Here is a 17250-nt window from a genome sequence, read left to right as displayed (position 1 = left end):
AGGCAGGTTTGGCTGCCACAGTGGCACAGAGTTAAATAACCTTTAGAACGGTGTTGTACCCAGACAGATAATATATTTAACAGAGGAAAATGCAAATGCTCATAACAAAACGTTATTGAAAGTATGTTTGGTCGAAAAACTATGAAATAATAACACTGATAAGATTAAAAGGGCTAAAGTGGTCCCTTCTGCGTGATCCCAAAGGTCAGCCCAGATTGGAGGGTCAAGGCTGGAGATGATAGCTCGGAGCTATTATTTAAAGCTGTACAGATTTAAATCAGTTGGATGGATACCAATAGATTTGAGTCCCTCCACAAAAGTTTTAAATGGTAGAGGATTAAAAATAGTCGCACTAAATCCACATTAAAACTGGAGAATCAGCTTTCGTCATCAAAAGGGATTTGATGCGTTTACTCTAAATCTCAGATCACAGAAAATTCTGTAGAGCTATCAACAACAACAACAAAAAACGCATTACAACAGAATAAGAAAACATCTTCAGCAATTCTGCTGAACACGGCAGGACATAATTATAGTATGTTGAACCCGTTCCAAAGTGAATCTGGGGCTTTCCCATCGAGACCTGATATGTATTAAAATGGGCTTTCTCGTCCTACACAGTTACAAACAACAACTGCAATCAGAATATAAAGTAACAGAACAGCCTACCAGTTGTAGCCTATCCTTCTCCTTTAACTTTTAATTCCATCTTTTTAACTCCATCTTCCTCCACTGATGAGATATCTCCTAACTTGACTGTGGCCTGTATGACTGTAGCCTATTGCTGCTTTGATGACTTATGATTGGCCAACAACAAGCACTCTCGTGAACTGAAAAGTGCAGCAGCAGAAACTATAACATGTCTCTCTCTACTGCAGCAGTCGCATTCGGATCTGTATGGGTCCATCCGGACAAGTCGGTTAAAATGACATATATCCAAGACCCGTGACAATCATATCAGATGCGACCCAGACCCATGACATTATTCAGAATTCTGGATCCAGACCCGCTCGGGTCCCGGATTGGGTCTCTGGTATTCGGGTACAGGTGGATCCGTGAAGACCTCTACTGTACAGCCGTGGCCAAAAGTTTTGAGAATGACACAAATATTAATTTCAACAAAGTTTGCTGCTTCTGTGTCTTTAGATATTTTTGTCAGATACTTCTATGGAATACTGAAGTAGAATTACGAGCATTTCATAAGTGTCAAAGGCTTTTATTGACAATTACATGAAGTTGATGAAAAAGAGTCAATATTTGCAGTGTTGACCCTTCTTTTTCAAGACCTCTGCAATCCACCCTGGCATGGTGTCAATTAACTTCTGGGCCACATTCTGACTGATAGCAACCCATTCTTGCATAATCAATGCTTGGACTTTGTCAGAATTTGTTGGTTTTTGTTTGTCCACCCGCCTCATGAAGATTGACCACAAGTTCTCAATGGGATTAAAGGTCTGGACAGTTTCCTGGCCATTGACCCAAAATATTGATGTTTTGTTCCCTGATCCACTTCGTTATCACTTTTGCCTTATGGTAAGGTGCCCACCATGCTGGAAAAGGCATTGTTTGTCACCAAACTGTTCCTGGATGGTTGGGAGAAGTTGCTCTCGGAGGATGTGTTGGCAAAATTGTGAGTGAGCCCACTCCCTTGGCTGAGAAGCAACCCCACACATGAATGGTCTCAGGATGCTTTACTGTTGACATGACACAGGACTGATGGTAGCGCTCACCTTGTCTTCTCCGGACAAGCTTTTTTTCTGGATGCCCAACAATCGGAAAGGGGATTCATCAGAGAAAATGACTTTACCCCAGTCCTCAGCAGTCCAATCCCTGTACCTTTTGCAGAATATCAGTCTGTCCCTGATGTTTTTCCTGGAAAGAAGTGGCTTCTTTGCTGCCCTTCTTGACACCAGGCCATCCTCCAAAAATCTTTGCCTCACTGTGCATGCTGATGCACTCATACCTGCCTGCTGCCATTCCTGAGCAAGCTCTGTACTGGTGTTGCCCCGATCCCGCAGCTGAATCAACTTTAGAAGATGGTCCTGGCACTTGCTGGACTTTCTTGGGCGTCCTGAAGCCTTCTTCACAACAATTGAACCACTCTCCTTGAAGTTCTTGATGATCCGATAAATGGTTGATTTTGGTGCAATCTTACTGGCAGCAATATCCTTGCCTTTGAAGCCCTTTTTGTGCAAAGCAATGATGACGGCATGTGTTTCCTTGCAGGTAACCATGGTTGACAGAGGAAGAACAATGATTCCAAGCACCACCCTCCTTTTGAAGCTTCCAGTCTGTTATTCAAACTTTAATCAGCATGACAAAGTGATCTCCAGCCTTGTCCTCGTCAACACTCTCTCGTCAACACACCTGTGTTAATGAAAGAATCACTGACATGAAGTCAGCTGGTCCTTTGTGGCAGGGCTGAAATGCAGTGGAATATTTTTTGGGGGGATTCTGTTCATTTACATGGCAAAGAGGGACTTGCACTCTTCATAACATTCTGGAGTATATGCAAATTGCCATCATACAAACTGAGGCAGCAGACTTTGTAAAAATTAATATTTGTGTCATTCTCAAAACTTTTGGCCATGACTGTAGACTGCAGTGGAATGAAGGTTCTGTGTATATCGTATCCTCCACCCCCAGCCCATTCTTTCCTGACAGTGGGAAAGAACTGGACATTCCACACAAGCTAAATGAAAATGTCCTGGGCTGATAACATGGAGGTGAGCGGAGACATTTTCATTCACCATTAAACAGCCTGGAGTTCTGGCTCTGCGTTGACATTTCCCATAGGTACATATCTAGGTTCAGTACATACTGTATCTAGAGTGCAAATATGTGAAACTGACCAAAGATCACCATCTAGGGGCAACTTCACCCTTCACCGGGAGTTCTGCATCAGACTTCCGCTCGATAAGTTGAATCCTAACACAAATGTTCTTACTAAATGTTTATACTTTTTTTTAAATTTAACCTTTATTTAACTAGGCAAGTCAGTTAAGAACAAATTCTTATTTTCAATGACAGCCTAGGAATAGTGGGTTAACTGCCTGTTCAGGGGCAGAACGACAGATTTGTACCTTGTCAGCTCGGGTGTTTGAACTTGCAACCTCCCGGTTACTAGTCCAACACTCTAACCACTAGGTTACCCTGCCACCCCAACAATACATGGCTAATTGAAAACTCAGTTAGGATTCTCCCCATCATGATGAAAATGGCATGATTGCATAGCAAGTAGAGCTGTTTGAGGACTAGACCGATAGCAAGAACAAACCCCAGATCTGGGACTAACTCCATTGATGACATTGTTTTACATTACAGTTCCATGGGGAGTTGGCAAGAGAGCAGAAACAGACTGGCACCCAGACTAGAACTCATAGGGACATGAATCCCCCTGTGCTGACTGCTCTGAAATGGAGGGAGTGTTGGGATGGTCAGTGAGAAATGGACAGATCACTCTGGCCCAGACTTCCTTCCGCCGGGCCTTTCTGCTCCAGGCCACCTGCTGTGGCTTTCACTGAGAGGACCGCAGGCAGGCAGAAACACGCGCACGCACAAAAACGCATGCTCAAAGTCTACACACAAGCGCACGTGCACACACAAATTAGTGTGCGCACTAAGGAAACTCACTGATGAATACACACATTCAGTACAGCCAAGAGGCCATCTCAATGACACCTCTATGTGCTCTTCCTACCAAGGACAGAGAGTGAGAGCGAGGGAGAAGGAATAGGAAACAAACAAACAGACAAACTGGTTAGTTGATGGATATCAGTCAACCTTGTTGTTCTGGGTCATGGCTACTGTTACTGAACAAGGTAACTTAGACATAAAGCTGATGCCTGACAATAATGAATGGTGCAGGTGAAATTACAGAATGTACACTAAACATCAGTCAGTGACAAATAGGAACATTGATTGACACTAGGGCTGTGGTGGTTATGACATTTTGTCAGCCAGTGATTGTCATGCAAATAAACTGCCGGTCTCGCGGTAATTGACCGTTAATTAACAAACACATTTAGCATCTCCTGGCTTCCACGCATAGCTTACAAGCCACTGATGCAGACCTTTGGAACATCCACATTTTAAAAATTCTAATAAATCCATTTAATATAGCCTACACATTCGCAATAAGTCCATTCTTTATTTTAGACAGGTCTAAAGAAACATGACATGAAGAAAATGTAGTCTATTTCAGAAGAACATACTCTTGTTAATGAGTTGTCCTTATGTTAGACCCTGATATGGCTATGCAATATGGCTGTTGATGTTTAATACATTCTAAGGCTACATGATGGGACTTTAACGATGATATGAAAAAAGTTGCAATCTGCACACTCTTCATCAGCCTCGCACAACTTGACAAGCACTTGATAATATTCTTATCAGGACTTGAATTTCCCGGCGGCATCCCACTTGTGTGGCTGTAATGCCCCCTAAAAAAAAAATCATGCCTTTTGAGGCCAAAGTGGCCGTTGTGCCCTTGGGCTCAATATAATAGGCTAATTATAATTCCCTGCTCCCAGCTGCCGTGCTCCGAAGCACCTCTCACTCACATGGCTCTCTCAGATGTCGCCAATGCCCGTCACATGATCGGGTTCTTCTCGCAGGAATTTCAGCTAAGAAGTAGGCTACAAGTGAATGAAGACAGAAACATCGGGGACGCAACCGCTCGAGTCCCCCTTATCGAATTCCTAGGTGCATATTGAAGATAGAACTGCCCACATTTAGCCTACTTTTCGTCAGCCAACATGATGAGTAGGCCTAACGAACAGCAAAAGCACTAGCCTATGTCAATCTACTATCCACCATAGTTCATACGTTGACCTATTCTATTGTTTAACTTGTCCTCCTGTGCGAGAAATAAATATTTGAAACATACTCTGCTACAGTTGTGGGATGCAATAGATTCCAAATTAATACAAAAACCCAGCATAAAAAAAATCAATTTAAAAGAAATGAGGCTGATCATTTAGCTTAAAAATGTTGATAAAATGTTAGGCAATTTTTTCACATTATAAGCGCAGCAATGAGCACATGGCAGTAGGCTATAAGCGCGAATGTTCCAAAATGCAATCAATTAGCGGGAAAATCATCTTTCCCAAACATGAAACTCAAGTGCAGCTATGTATGCCAGTTAGGCTCTACACTGGTTATAAAGCAGGTTAATGTGCTTAATTTTAAGTTAATTTGAAGTTAATTGGCAAACATATACTGTGACGTTGGATTCAGACCCCTTGACTTTTTCCACATCTTGTTAGGTTACAACCTTATTCTAAACTGTATTACATTATTTTTCCCTCAATCTACACACATTACCCCATAACGACAAAGCAAAAACAAGTTCAGAAATGTTTGCTTCTTTTTTTTTTTTTCAGACCCTTTACTCAGTACATTGTTGAAGCACTTTTCTTTGGCAGCAATTACAACCAAATCTTCTTGGGTATGACGCTATAAGCTTGTCGCACCTGTATTTGGTGAGTTTCTCCCATTCTTCCCTGCAGATCCTCTCAAGCTCTGTCAGGTTGGATGGGGAGTGTTGCTGCACAGCTATTTTCAGTTCTCTCCAGAGATGTTCAATCAGGTTCAAATCAAGGCTCTGGCTAGGCCACTCAAGGACATTCAGAGTCTTGTCCCGAAGCCACTCCTGCGTCGTCTTGGCTGTGTGCATAGGGTCGTTATGCTGTTGGAAGGGGAACTTTCGCCCCAGTCTGAGGTCCTGAGCGCTCTGGAGCAGGTTTTCATCAAGGATCTCTCTGTACTACTCCATTCATCTTTGCCTCAATTCTGACTAGTCTCTCAGTCCCTGCCCCTGAAAAACATCCCCACAGCATGATGCTGCCACCACCGTACTTCACTGTAGGGATAGTGCAAGGTTTCCTGCAGATGTGACGCTTGGCATTAAGGCCAAAGAGTTAAATCTTCGTTTCATCAGACCAGAGAACCTTGTCTGTAGGTGTCTTTTGGCAAACTCCAAGTGGGCTGTCATGTGCCTTTTACTGAGGAGTGGCCACCATCTGGCCACTTTACCATAAAGGCCTAATTGGTGGAGTGCTGCAGAGATGGTTGTCTTTCTGGAAGGTTCTCCCATCTCCAGAGGAACTCTGGAGCTCTGTCAGAGTGACTACCGGGTTCTTGGTCACCTCCCTGACCAAGGCCCTTCTCTCCTGACTGCTCAGTTTGGCTGGGCGTCTAGCTCTAGGAAGAGTCTTGGTGATTCCAAACTTCTTCCATTTAAGAATGATTGAGGCCACTGTGTTCTTGGGGACCTTCAATGCTGCAGAAATGTTTTGGTACCCTTCCCCAGATCTGTGCCTCGGCACAATCCTGTCTCGGACCTCTACGGCCAATTCCTTCAACCTCATGGCTTGGTTTTTGCTCTGACGTGCACTGTTAACTGTGGGACCTTATATAGACAGAGGTGTGCCTTTGAAAATCATGTCCAATCAATTGAATTTACCACAGGTTGATCTCATCAAGTTGTAGAAACATCAAGGATCCATGGAAACAGCATGCACCTGAACTCAATTTCAAGTCTCACAGCAAAGGGTCTGAATACTTACAGTTCCAGCTAAAAGTTTGGACACACCTACTCATTCCAGTGTTTCTTTATTTTTAATATTTTCTACATTGTAGAATAATTGTGAAGACATCAAAACTATGAAATAACGCATACGGAATCATGTAGTAACCAAAAAAGTGTTATATTTGTCCACGTAGACACCCTTTGCCTTGATGACAGCTTTACACACTCTAGGCATTCACTCAACAAGGTTCCTCTGCAGCAGTAGTTAAGTTAATTAGAGTTACCAGTTAACTGCCTTGTTCAGGGGCAGAACAACAGATTTTTACCTTGTCAGCTCAGGGATTTGATCTAGCAACCTTTCGGTTACTGGCCCAATGCTCTAAACACTAGGCTACCTGTCGCCCCAATCAGGCCTTCATGGTCGAATTGCTGTAAAGAAACCACTACTAAAGGACACCAATAAGAGGAAGAGACTTGCTTGGGCCAAGAAACACGAGCAATGGACATTAGACCGGTGGAAATCTGTCCTTAGATTTTTGGTTCCAACCGCTGTGTCTTTGTGAGACGCAGAGTAGGTGAATGGATGATCTCTGCTTGTGTGTTTCCCACCTTGAAGCACGGAGGAGGTGTGGTGGTGTTTTGCTGGTGACAGTGTAGGTGATTTAGTTAGAACTACAATTTGTTTTTCAACAGGACAATGACCCAACACACCTCCAGGCTGTGTAAGGGCTATTTGACTAAGAAGGAGTGTGATGGAGTGCTGCCTCAGATGACCTGGCCTTCACAATCAACCGACCTCAACCCAATTGAGATGGTTTGGGATGAGTTGGACTGGAGAGTGAAGGATAAGCAGCCAACAAGTGTTCAGCATATGTGGAAACTCCTTCAAGACTGTTGGAAAAGCATTCCAGGTGAAGCTGGTTGAGAGAATGCCAAGAGTGTGCAAAGCTGTCATCAAGGCAAAGGGTGGCTACTTTGAAGAATCTAAAATGTATATTTTTTATTTGTTTAACACTTTTTTGGTTACTACATAATTCCATGTGTGTTATTTCCTAGTTATGATAACTTCACTATTATTCTACAATGTAGAACATTTTTAAAATAAAGAAAAACCCTTGAATGAGTAGGTGTCCAAACTTTTGACTGGTACTGTATATAAATAAGGTATTTCTGTTTTATATGTCTAAAAACCCGTTTTCACTTTGTCATTATGGGGTATTTTGTGTAGATTGCTGAGGATATTTTTAGTTATTTAATCCATTTTAGAATAAGGCTGTAATATAACTAAATTTGGAAAAGTCAACGGGTCTGAATACTTTCCGAAGGCGACTATGACTTGAAAATGGCGACAAAAAATGAATGCACAAGCTGGGCATCATTAATAAGTAATAATACATCATTCACAAGTGATAGGCTAATATTGTCACCCATCAGACGATTCTTAACCTCTCTAGGGTAACTGACCAACATCCAGTGAGATTGCAGAGCGCCAAATTCAAATACAGAAATATTCATTATAAAAATTCAGAAAAGACAACTATTTTAAATAGGTTTAAAGATTAACTTCTTGTGAATCCAACCACAGTGTCAGATTTCAAAAATGCTTTACGACGGAAGCATACCTTACAATTATTTGAGAACATAGCCCAGCAGACAAATCATTACAAACAGTAACCAGCCAAGTAGAAGAGTTACACAAGTCAGAAATAGAGATAAAATTAATCACTTACCTTTGATGATCTTCATATGTTTGCACTCAGAAGACATTCATTTACTCAATAAATGTTCCGTTTGTTCAATAAAGTCTCTCTTTATATCCGAAAACCTCCGGTTTGTTCGCACGTTTTCTTCAGTATTCCACAGGCTCAAACGCAGTCACAACAGGCAGACAAAAAAATCAAAATGATATCCGTAAAGTTCATAGAAACATGTCAAACGATGTTTATATTCAAACCTCAGGTTGTTTTTAGCCTAAATATTCGATAATATTTCAACCGGACAATAACGTCGTCAATATAAAAGGTAAACAAGAAAGGCACTCTCTCGGTCGTGCGCATGAATAAGCTCTGTGTTGCGGCAGGGTCCACTCATTCAGACTGCTCTTACTCCCTAATTTTTCAGAATACAAGCCTGGAACAATTTCTAAAGACTGTTGACATCTAGTGGAAGGTATAGGAACTGCAATTTGAGTCCTATCAATGGATACTGTAATGGCATTGAATAGAAAACGACCAAAAAAAGAAATCCTACTTTCTGAATGGATTTCTCAGGTTTTCACCTGCCAAATCAGTTCTGTTATACTCAAACATTATTTTAACAGTTTTGGAAACTTTAGAGTGTTTTCTATCCAAATCTACTAATTATATGCATATCCTATCTTCTGGGCCTAAGTAGATGGCAGTTTAATTTGGGCATGCTTTTCATCCAAAATTCCAAATGCTGCCCCCTACACTAGAGAAGTTAATTTAATGTTGTATTTACATATACTAAATAATATGTGTATCAGTTTTGATTTAAAATGGACCATTATCTTGCACCTGCCTCAGAACAAGGGCATTAGAACAAAATACATGTTATCTATGCACTTATATAGAGAATGGAGAACACTTTTCCCATGGTTAATTTTCATACCTGCCAGGTAAGCTATACTCCTGCTGTAAAGCAAAGCAATGTTCTTAATATTAGGAATGTTCATAATATAGTAGGCCTAGGATGTCAGTGTGATTAGAGGGACAATAGAATACTGAGTACCAGGCAGTTAGCAAGTTTGGTAGGCTACTAATGACCATCCACAGCATCAACACATGGGGAAGCCTAATTACCCTGACTAAGCGGTCGTGAAATTTGACTAGCACCATGACTCGTGACTGCACGGTCACTGTAACAGCCCTAATTGACACAATAGCTTTGTTTCTATTAACTTGTCCAAGGATTTCTTGTTGCCATTTAGAATGCTTAGAAAATAGATGCCACAATTGCCTGCTAGTGTGCATTTCCATTAAACTGTTGTGTCGATAAAAAGAGCTGGATGTCACACCAAAAAAAACATAGTGTTGAATAAAAATGTAGTGGTTGAAGTGTTTTCATTACCCATTTAGGCAAATTTCACATTAATAAATTGCCGACTGTATGTAAGCTATCGCACCGATCATGTCTCAGGTAGCCTGCGAAAGCAAGCACCTATAGAATGCATAATTGACTATTATTTGCGATATTCAAATAATTCTCAAGTGCCAACGTATCGCCACAGTCCGTGCAATGGTGAAACTTGCACTCCTGTAGATAAGAAATAATTGGATGGTGAAACGTATTCAGACACTCTTCAGTCAGGACAATCCCTGTCCTGCAAATATACATGTTTTTTTGTTACATTTTATTTTGCGAGCAGTGGTCATTCAGAATAAAATGTGGAGTGTAGCTTATATTTCAGTGATTACATCACGTGTCCCGCTTACCTTCAAAAGTATTCGGCAATCATAATTTATTCGAAAAACAGCGTTCCCATCATCATTTGTCGCAATAAAGAAAGTTAGACAAAAATAGATTATCCAACGCTGTCGAAATGTATCCTATATCTGCCTTTTCCATTACATGTCGCAATGATTTATATGGCGACAATGCTTTTATCAAATAAACCTGGGTCAACGGAAACGTGTCCACTGTAACGCAAGGAGAAACATCTCTTATGTTTGAATGAATGAAGGAGGAGCGTGATGGGGGAAGTTTCCACGGCAACCAGGGGTATGGGAGTAGCCCCGCCTTCTGGACGGACAGCTGTTAGCAGCTGACACCATGGCTGTAGACAGGGAGGGTCCTTAGCGCTTACCATGCTTTAAATCACCAACAGATGCTGCGTCTTCCTCCGCATTCCTCCAATGCCAAGGCTTAAACTGGCCATTGGAAACTGCAGACTTACAATATCAAACAATAAATATTTTTAAAGTAAGGAAGTTGGAACATCACTTTACATTGGTGACTTATTCTATCAGCATAATTACAGAATTCGGCCTTAATGTAGTCTCTTACATGTCATGCAAGACAAGGCCAAACATGAATTTGAAATAAAGAGGTAGTATACATGTTGCCATGATTATTAAGGATGCAGTATAGTGTGTGTTATGATGTTCTAAAACCACGTAGCCTACTATTAGAAGTAGAACATCTCTCCACCTTTGGAGCTGTGCCAGGCTGCCAGCATCACAGAATACCTGGCTGCATCTGCCAATACAGTAGTCAATCTTGAGTGTGTAGGAACTATTTTAGGAGCAGGTGACCACACACCTTCCATTTTTTTACAGTAACAGCCAGAGAAAGACTATTTAAACTATCAACACCTACTTCTCAGGATTTGCACTGACTGCCAATGTGTGCTGTGGTGACTTCAGTGACATCACCACCATTACTAACCCTTCCTTAAAACACTGTAGCTGTGTTCGAATATCCATGCTAACATACTGTATACTACATAGTTAATGAGTATATACTATTAATTCATTTTAGTATATTGTAAACAAACGGTATCCTTTCAGTTGAGCGTACTCTGTCTACCGGAAGTTGATGCTGTTGCTATGCAACCTCTTGCTAGCTTGTTAGCAAAACAAATTACTAGCTCGACTTCGGGTGTGTTCATAAACTCAACCTGGAGTGCCACAGTGCGCTCTGGGCATTTGTAAATTCAGGTAGTTGTCAGATTGTCTGTTCGTAAATTCAGAGCTTTCCGCTCTCTGAATGCACAGTGGTTTTGTCAGAGCGTTCTGACCTCACAACCGCAATCAAGCCCCCAAGCTAACTGGTTAGCTACTTCCAGACACAAATGAGAGAACACCTCACTGACCATTTTACTTGCCCTAGTAGAGCTAGTTAGGCTGTTTTTATGTTATCCAGAGGGTTGGTTACTCGAACTGTGCTGCTGGCAAAAATTTAATTACGCTTTTTTTTGCTGACGTTTACTGACACAGGTCATATTCAATGGGTGTTGTGCATTCGTAAATTCATCAGTTATTCTGCGCTCTGCCACAGCCAGATGAGAGTGCTCTGAAATCAGACTAGATAGCCAGAACGAATTTACAAACACACCCAAACCTCTAAACCACTTACTAATCTATGACTGATGTGAATAATCAAGTCAATAAACTTTGGGTAGTTAAATAGAATAAAGTAAATATACTGGCAAGGTTGATGTATTAGTAGCCAACTAAAGTTACAGTAGGTAGCTAACACACCCAGGTACATATTGCTGTAATGATATGCTATGCTGTTCATAAGGACAGCGTAGCTAACAAATTGTCAGCCAACCTAATGTGTGAAGTAATTTATTTGAAAAGTCATTACTTTATTACATTGCTCAACCTTTTGTTAACATTTGTCAACAAATTTGTATCCACTCTCGTCGGAATGCGGCTGCATATTTCTCCTCCATTTTCTTCAAATCCGAAAACGTGAAATACTGTCCCATTGCTTGTATACTTCGTATTTTGACAATGTAGTACGACATCCGGGAACTTTTGGCATACTAACTATATCCATACTATGTCTAATAAGCATACCACATGCTCAATTTGTGTCACAAATAGTATGGTTAGTATGAGTATTCGAACACAGCTTGTGTTCAGTCACACCAATGTACACAACTGTAGCTTGACGTCACTTACTGACTGCATGGTATTGAAGTAGAGATGGTAAGATTAAGCTACATCCTACGCTACTTCCTTCAGCAATAAGCTCCCTGATGTAAAGAGAAGTTCCCCCAATATCCTTGGTTCCACACTCAACAATTATCAATTATTATTATTATTATGTTATATGTAGCTACGACAGACAGACACTACCATTGGCCTGGCATCGCCAAGGGTTCAGGGTTATATTCAATAGAGTAAAACGTAGCAAATGAAAAATACAGTAGCTTATTGAAGTTCAGGTATTCCGTCCCTATTTCAGTCAAATTTCTTTCATTGGTGTCTAATATACATACGGCTCAGCGCTCCCATCTCCCAGCTGGAACAGTTTACTAAAAGCTCATAGAAGGCAAGCCCACTCGGTGTTATTCACGTGCTATTCACAACTCTTCAATACTTCTGTCCCAGATCCAGCTGACGTTCTCGCTGTAAGGCACTGGCGTGGGTGTGAAATGTCCTCATTCCCACTGACAGTGACAGTCTCTAGAGAATCAGACCCATGTCTCTCAAGTCATGACCTACTGTATGTGACTGATGTTCTCGTCCTTCTATCACAGTGGCTTCTCAATCAGTTTGGTTGTAAATCTTTTGCAAGGCATTTGTTATTACTGTGCGGTTACCATGTTGTGCCTTAGGTAACCTATATACTGGGTCATTTCTGTACTATAACATTAAATGCAACCAATATCACAGAGCAACACATAGTGAATGCTAGTGGACGTTAAGCTAATGTTGGTTCCTCCAAGAGGGTGCATCAGTGTCTTCATGAATAGGTTCTAGCCTATGGGGTCACATTTGGGGCTTTGGGTAATGTCTAAGTTGCTCTGAATCCTGAGGACGACAGTAGACATAACAATGCTTAAAGGCCTTGGACCTTTCAGACATTGTATTTTATCCCTGCAACGATAGTCAGTCAGTAGTTCTCTCCATTGAACTGACATCGCTCCAAACATCTGTTGGTGTATTTGGACGTTTTACAAGCTCAAGCATATGCCTCAGATATTTTTAACATTGGGTGGTGTGGAGTTGTTATTATTTTAAGAGGTAGTACTCTATTCCCTTCTACCAATTGAACCTCCGTATTTGCATTCTGGCATGACTAGTGTAGGCCTATGCCGAAATTGAATTTGAGGTAATTCATTTTTCACTCTCATTACTAGAAATCGTGTAGGAATGGACTACGTGTAGCCTGCAGATGCACATCTTCAATTTACCAATCACATTCCGTACAGTTGCTTTAACTTAATTACCTGTTAGCAATCTTCAGGACAATCAAGACTAGGATTTGTTACATTTGAACATGGCCATGCGGTGATAAGAGTCCAGACAATGCTACATTGTTGCTTCTTCAGCTAACTGTTCCATGTGTTCGGTATTGGAGCAGTCGTGTCGAAATATCGGACACTGTCGTCTGGACTAACAGTGATTGCCTTCGAGAAACGATTGTCGGGGGTTTGAGAAAGGGGTGCAGGCTTTACGGAAACTCAAGCCATTGCCTACAAATACAACTTAAATTACAGGCTCAGACCAGAGATAGCCTAATTGTGAACTACACTTAGGCCTGTTAAGTGTATCTCCAAAAACGAATTGGAACTTATCACACTAAGATTGTCATGTTACTTTAATAATAGGCTATTGACCGCTATTCGTAGGGGTCAGAAAAATGATGTGCAGACAATGCCCTGAAAAATCAACCATAGAGGGCTAGTAGGCCTACCATGACTATTGGATCGTCAACTTGTTTTTTTTTATCATGATAAACAATCTTACCTTTTAGAAATCCACGCTCTTGTGCCACATGCGCCTGTGTTTGTATTTCCAATGTATTTCTGGGTTCGACGCAAAATCAGCTAGTATTCCAACATGGAAATCACAGTCGCCCCCATCCCGACTCCCTGCAACAAATCATCAGCCTTTCTCAATCGTTTTTGTGCTCGGTGAATGAAAAAAAAAGGAATTTAAATCAAAGCAAGACGAATGTTGAAGAAAATAAATTATTAAAAGGGGCTGACAGACATAAATTCAATGCATAAAACCCCAGCGGAATCTGTCCAGCGACATGATGACAAAAGAAGTCGGCAAAAGTAACCCAGTTCCTGTAGATACACTTCCTACCTCTAAACTTACGCCAGCCCGCATCCACCCCCACTACAACATGGCCGACCTGACTCCAGGGAATGACGCCGTAGCTGGAGATACCAACCCTACAGACCGGTGTCGAGATGGTAAGATGTTTATCACAGGATGACCCCCCCCCCCCGGATCAAATATATATATATATATTGAAAGGGAGAAGTCATTGTTTGAACCAGAAATGCGTCTGTGTACCGTGTGTGTGGTTTCATGTGATTTGTTTATGAAAGATGAATACAATTATATCTCTCCAAAACTGGTGCTATATCGCCTCCTACTGGCAGTAGCCTAATATCGGATTATCCCTCGTTTGAACTGCCCTTTTCTACTATTTGAGTGGGGAAGAGGTTAGTTACATATTTTGCTCCAAGGACCAATATTCTCAAAATCCACCGGGCTCCCCATTGATTCTCCCTGTCTGCTCCTGTTGAGCCATTTAGGCCTAATACATTATTTTATTTTTAAATCCATGTGAACAACGGGACTACAAAAGTAGCAGACTTTAAATACAGTGACCTACTCCTGTAATTACAGTGTAACTGGTATTGTAATGAATCACTGCTACAATGAATTACAATGTACTTACAGCAGTAACCCTACCATTTTTTTAACGAGGCAAGTCAGTTAAGAACAAATTCTTATTTTCAATGACGGCCTGGCACAGCCAGAAGAGTACTGGCCACCCCACATAGCCTGGTTCCTCTCTAGGTTTCGGCCTTTCTAGGGAGTTTTTCCTAGCCACCGTGCTTCTACACCTGCATTGCTTGCTGTTTGGGGTTTTAGGCTGGGTACAGCGCTTTGAGATATCAGCTGATGTACGAAGGGCTATATACCTTTCGGTTACTAGTCCAACGCTCTAACCACTAGGCTACCCTGCCACCCCATAAACCCTAAGTAAGCCTACACCTTAGCCAAATACTGGGTACAGCTGGGTACAGCACTTTGAGATATCAGCTGATGTACGAAGGGCTATATACCTTTCGGTTACTAGTCCAACGCTCTAACCACTAGGCTACCCTGCCACCCCATAAACCCTAAGTAAGCCTACACCTTAGCCAAATACATTTAAACTCGGTTTTTCACCATTCCTGACATTTAATCCTAGTAAAAATTCCCTGTCTTAGGTCAGTCAGGTCACCACTTTATTTTAAGAATGTGAAATGTCAGAATAATAGTAGAGAATTATTTATTTCAGCTTTATTTCTTTCATGATATTCCCAGTGGGTCAGAAGTTTACATACACTCAATTAGTATTTGGTAGCATTGCCTTTAAATTGTTTAACTTGGGTCAAATGTTTCGGGCCTTCCACAAACTTCCCACAATAAGTTGGGTGAATTTTGTCCCATTCCTCCTGACAGAGCTGATGTAACTGAGTCAGGTTTCTTGGACTCCTTGCTCGCACAAGCTTTTTCAGTTCTGCCCAAAAATGTTCTATATGTTTGAGGTCAGGGCTTTGTGATGGCCACTCCAATACCTTGACTTTATTGTCCTTAAGTCATTTTGCCACTACTTTGGAAATATGCTTAGGGTCATTGTCCATTTTGAAAACTCATTTGTGAACAAGCTTTAACTGATGTCTTGAGGTGTTGCTTCAATATGTCCACATAATTTTCCTGTCACATGATGCCATCTATTTTGTGAGGTGCACCAGTCCCTCCTGCAGCAAAGCACCCCCACAACATGATGCTGCCAGCCCTGTGCTTCATGGTTGGGATGGTGTTCTTTGGCTTCGTCAGCCTCCCCCTTTTTCCTCCAAACATAACGATGGTCATTATGGCCAAACAGTTCTATTTTTGTTTCATCAGACCAGAGGACATTCTCCAAAAAGTACGATCTTTGTCCCCATGTGCAGTTGCAAACCGTAGCCTGGCTATTTTATGGCGGCTTCTTCCTTGCTGAGCGGCCTTTCAGGTTATGTCAATATAGACTCGTTTATACTGTGAATATAGATACTTCTGTACCTGTTTCCTCCAGCATCTTCACAAGGTCCTTTGCTGTTGTTCTGGGATTGATTTGCACTCATCTCTAGGAGACAGAACGCGCCTCCTTCCTGAGTGATATGACGGCTGCGTAGTCCCATGGTGTTTATACTTGCGTACTATTGTTTGTACAGATGAATGTGGTACCTTCAGGCGTTTGGAAATTGCTCCCAAGGATGAACCAGACCTGTGGAGGTCTACAGTTTTTTTCTGAGGTATTGGCTGATTTCTTTTGATTTTCCCATGATGTCAAGCAAAGAGGCACTGAGTTTGAAGGTAAGCCTTGAAATACATCCACAGGTATGCCTCCAATTGACTCAAATTATGTCTATTTAGCCTATCAGAAGTTTCTAAATCCCTGACAACATTTACTGGAATTGTCCAAGCTGTATAAAGGCACAATCAACTTAGTGTATGTAAACTTCTGACCCACTGGAATTGTGATACAGCGAGTTATAAGTGAAATAATCTGTCTGTAAACAATTGTTGGAAAAATTACTTGTGTCATGCACTAGATGTCCTAACGGACTTGCCAAAACTATAGTTTGTTAACAAGAAATTTGTGGAGTGGTTGTAAAATTAGTTTTAATGACTCCAACCTAAGTGTATGTAAACTTCCGACTTCAACTGTGGCCTACACTTTAAGTACAATGTAACAATGGTTAATTGTAATAATTGTTGCACTTATTATAGGAATATAACCCTATATAATTGTCCCCTTGATAAATATAAATGCTTCAGTCCTCAACAAAAAGGATACTCAGAGGGAATGTGTTATTCTCAATGCTCACTTTACCTCTGTATCAACAGACCGTAACATTGAGGCTATTGACAACTCGCTGGCAAACCTCTGTCCCCCCAGTCACAGCATTGGCCAGATCAAAAAATGTTTGAAGCGAAGTGTTCATTTTGGCACTCTTTTTTTTTAGG

The 17250-nt window shown here is 41.3% G+C and overlaps 1 protein-coding gene across 2 annotated transcripts in view; it reads right to left on the bottom strand.

Annotated features, from left to right (window-relative positions):
• The window catches only part of LOC135522573 (tyrosine-protein kinase Yes-like), a 54816-nt gene extending 40456 nt beyond the window's left edge, over window positions 1-14360 (bottom strand). For both annotated transcript variants that reach the window (XM_064948967.1, XM_064948966.1), the window contains exon 1: window positions 13978-14360. The gene's annotated coding sequence lies outside the window, so the exon portion shown is untranslated. The remainder of the gene's footprint in view (window positions 1-13977) is intronic.
• Window positions 14361-17250: the final 2890 nt, after the last annotated feature.

This window comes from Oncorhynchus masou, chromosome 30, assembly GCF_036934945.1.
Source record: "Oncorhynchus masou masou isolate Uvic2021 chromosome 30, UVic_Omas_1.1, whole genome shotgun sequence".
Classification (NCBI taxonomy): Eukaryota; Metazoa; Chordata; class Actinopteri; order Salmoniformes; family Salmonidae; genus Oncorhynchus; species Oncorhynchus masou.
This window is presented reverse-complemented; position numbering and strand designations above follow the sequence as displayed.